The sequence below is a fragment of the Anser brachyrhynchus genome (genome assembly GCF_964034855.1).
Source record: "Anser brachyrhynchus genome assembly, chromosome: 2".
NCBI classification, from domain to species: Eukaryota; Metazoa; Chordata; class Aves; order Anseriformes; family Anatidae; genus Anser; species Anser brachyrhynchus.
Window position 1 is genome coordinate 119,869,348 of NC_137695.1, and position 3,931 is coordinate 119,873,278.

Sequence of the window (3,931 nt, forward strand, 5' to 3'; positions counted from 1 at the left end):
AAACATCTGTTTCTTTCTAAACCTATAATCAAGATGAGAAATGGTGTCAGCTGTTGAATCAAAAGTTATTGAGATTTAAAAGGTACAGAATCCCCTTTCTCAGAGGCAGAGGCTCAAGCAAACATGGTGATGGCTCTGACAGTGGTTCCTGCTTCCTCCAGAGCATCAGCATCTGCTCATTACCTGTCTGAAAAGCTGTCTGAAAGTTTCACCTTTAATGGAGATGTCAAAAAGTGCAAGACAGCAAACACACAGCAGAAACACCCCCAAGCCAAATACATTTTGAAGGAGAAACACAGGCCTTTGACAATAATCATAATTTCTTGGAAGAAAAACTGAGATCCTAACATAAAGTGTTCTCGCCCTCCACCCCTCATTTTTTCCCTCTGTAATCCATGGGCCCATGCAAATGCACCAAAAGGAATTACTACCACTGCTTCTTCTCCTACATATATTTATTTGGCAATTTTTAACTTCTTGTGAACATCTTCACTGGACTTCTCCACATTCTGGAATTAAAAAATACAGGAAAGCCAAAATATAGCAATATTTTAGCATTCATTGATAATCCGTCTCTTAAAAACCATTGTTTTATTTGGATTGTACCTTAAATGTGAGCATATGCCGCTGCAAAATAATCAATAAAATGGATTATAAGGGTTAGGCTGGTGATACGGAGGAAGAAGCAACAGTTTGTCATTCTGCAATTGCTACAGTTGGATAAGAAACATCTATATGAGGAAGAAAAGTTTGTTATTGCTCTGCATAAATCTCAGGCACAGATGGTGTGAAGAAATCAGTAAGATTAATTAACAGCAGACTCAAAGATTTTTCAAGCATCAGTGGCTGGACAGTGCGCTCCTCTTTCCCTACCTAAATTCTGTGCTGAAATTCTTCAGTCATCTTAGAGTTAGCACAAAAAAGATGTGCTAACAGCTGTGGTCACTGACCCTTAATGGAGTAAGTGTACCTTACAGCTGCACGGGACACATGCCCTGAAGTCACAGGGGAAGACAAAGGAGTTTGCAGATCTAACCTGTCTACACACCAACACTTCTGCCTGAAGCCCCCCTGATGGAGCTTGCTAGACAAAAGGCCTTGTGCTTTCAGGGGAAAGCAAGGAAATATTTATCTTTTTTTTTTTTTTTTGAATAAAAAAAAAAAGGCATAAGAGCACAGTCTCAACCATTTAGCTATAACCTGCCTCTTGCACCAAAGTTGTAAACCTGTGGCTTATGCACCCTCATGTTTTTTTCACTACAATACTATAGATTCAGTGTTCACCTCACTGGACTTTAGGAGACACAAGAGAAATCACCTGGACTTGTTTTGCATTAAATGCAAAAACTTTGCATTAAATGCAAAACTTTTGCATTAAAAATGTAAAACTAAGTACAAAATCCTATATTTAAGAATCATGATTTAAAATGTGAATCCCAGCCCTCTATGGTACAGAAATGCCACATCCATCTGTCTGATAGCTAGACAGTACAATACACATGTATTTACCCAGCAATGTGTTTTTTTTTTTTTCCCAGGCTTTCTGCATCATTCACAGGTAAACTACACGATATTACTACGTTTAAGTGTAAGGAAACCCATAAACTGGGAATCTTGTAACTGTAAAGTGTTTTCTTTTGTAATCCTTGTGAAATTCTTTGAATGAATAAAGAACATGGGGGAAGGGAGCTATGTGATATTTCACAGTAGCAGTGGGGGAAGGATATATGCAATATTTAACAATAGCAGGTGGGAAGGCTTCCATATTGTCTTTTTTTTTTTTTTGTAATTGCCAAAATCTAAACTAAAGAGCTGCCACCATCAGCACTGTGCTTCAAAATCGCAATAATGCACTGGGACATTAATTCAGCCCTGACTCAGAGGTAAGAACGAAGTGTACTGAATCACCGGCACGACTCGCGGTGCCGCAGCAGCTCGCAGGTTCTGGGTGCTGTGTGAAAGCTGCTGAGTTTCCAACATTGCTTCCCTGAAGACTGTGCCACTTTCTAGGTTTAAGTTAAATTTTTGGAATAGGGCAGACCTTGAAGTCCAGCCATGAGCCAGACACTTTGGTACAGGATCATGTGCAGAGGTCTCTTTTATTCCAGAAATTGTGAGGGAGGCAAGACGAGTTAAGTGCAGCTGGCTATCGAAATGCTTTTTTTAGTCCATAATTGTTTTTACTACCTGATTGACCAAAGGATACAATAATGGTGAGCCCAAATAAAGGGAGGAGATGCTGGAAGAGCTTTTCTGTGCTTTCAGTTGCCAGGGAAACAAAGTTCTCCTGTGTCTATGTATCCAGAAATGCGGGCCGGCTGTGTGAACACGGCTTCAGGAAATGTGACATATCATCCTCTTCAAAGACCAGCAAGGCAGAGAAAGGGGGAAAAGAGAGGAAGTATATGTAATACTCCTTCCTAAACAGCTTTTGTACGTACATTTTGGTCATAGCAGACTGTGAATGTTCAACATACGACTTGTAATTTGTTTTACACTTGAAAGATGGCAGAAGTTAGTGTTCATTTTAAAATAAATTGTTAGTATACTTCTCTATTTTTAACTTCAGAAACCAACACAATGAAACTCTGAGCACAGGAGGAACCTCTGTGGCCTGTCCCCAGACACCTCCATCTTCCACGGAAAAGTCCATGTGGGCAGGGTCAGAGACCAGCCACCCCCAAACTGCCAGCCGCAGGGAGGCACTGGGAAGATGTTGGCATATTTCTGACCCCAGGACTTAGGAAACGAAGGGTGGTGTACAGGCAGGAGTTCACTGGCAGCGAGGAGGTGACTGGCTGGGATTAAGGACTTCTGCAAGTCGTAATGATAGAAGCTGCTTGCTACGCTCTGCTGTCACCCCGGCTGCAGAGGCAGCATTGTCAAAGCAGGTGGCCACTTTGCCATCTTCCCTGCACTTTGCTTAATCGGGGTCCCCAGCTGGAAGTTTTCCTTCTGCCCAATTTCCTGGAGCAGGCTGCAGCTGTGGCTACTGGAGGAGATGCGAGCATGCTGAGAACAGCTGAGCATGAGCTAGAGAACCATTCCTAGTGCCTCCCTTTTTCAGAGAAAACTGTAGTATTCCTCGAGCATCTGTCATCCTGTTCTTACCTAAAATAAAATAAAATAAAATAAAATAAAATAAAATAAAATAAAATAAAATAAAATAAAATAAAATAAAATAAAATAAAATAAAATAAAATAAAATAAAAAAATAAATAAAAAAGCTGATTCTTAAAGTCTCTCTAATTATTGTTTACTAATGATCATTTGCCACTGCACCTCCTGCAGAGCACTATCTTAATCATCTTCCATAGTAAGTTGGCTTCCCAGCACATGGGAGCACAGGGCTGCCGGTAGCTGGCACACCGCTCAGGGAAGGGAATGGGGGTCACTTAACACAGCCCAAACTTCAGCGCTGAGGCACCAGAAGCTGTTCATGCTGTGGGTAAATTTTACAGGAATAAATAAGAATCAGTTTAAGATTAGGCCGGTGTTTGGGGGGATGATCCCAGTGGATTGTGTGGGATAAGTACGGGCTTCTCCCCAAAGGGCTCAGGCTCCCAGAGAGACTTCTCTTTACCTTTTTGACGAGAAAAGAAAGGATCCTTTTTTCCAGAGGTAAGAACTATGTGTCAATTACATTCCAATGATATCCAAATCTTAATCCACTTTTCTCCAGAGCTAGAATTGTTTGTTCTTCACTTTTTCAAATGCCTAGCAGAAGTCAGACTTGGACTGAAAGCAAATGACGCAGCTGAAGAAAAGCAAATTTTACATGGACAACCCCTAAACATTCCCCCTTCCAACTCCTTTGCCTGCTGCTTTTGGCACCTTCATTCAGACATAATCAACTGCTTAAACAGTGATATAAGAGAGGTGAATTTAGCTCTCTGAATAAGGCGTTGTGCCTGCACTGGCTGACTAAGCC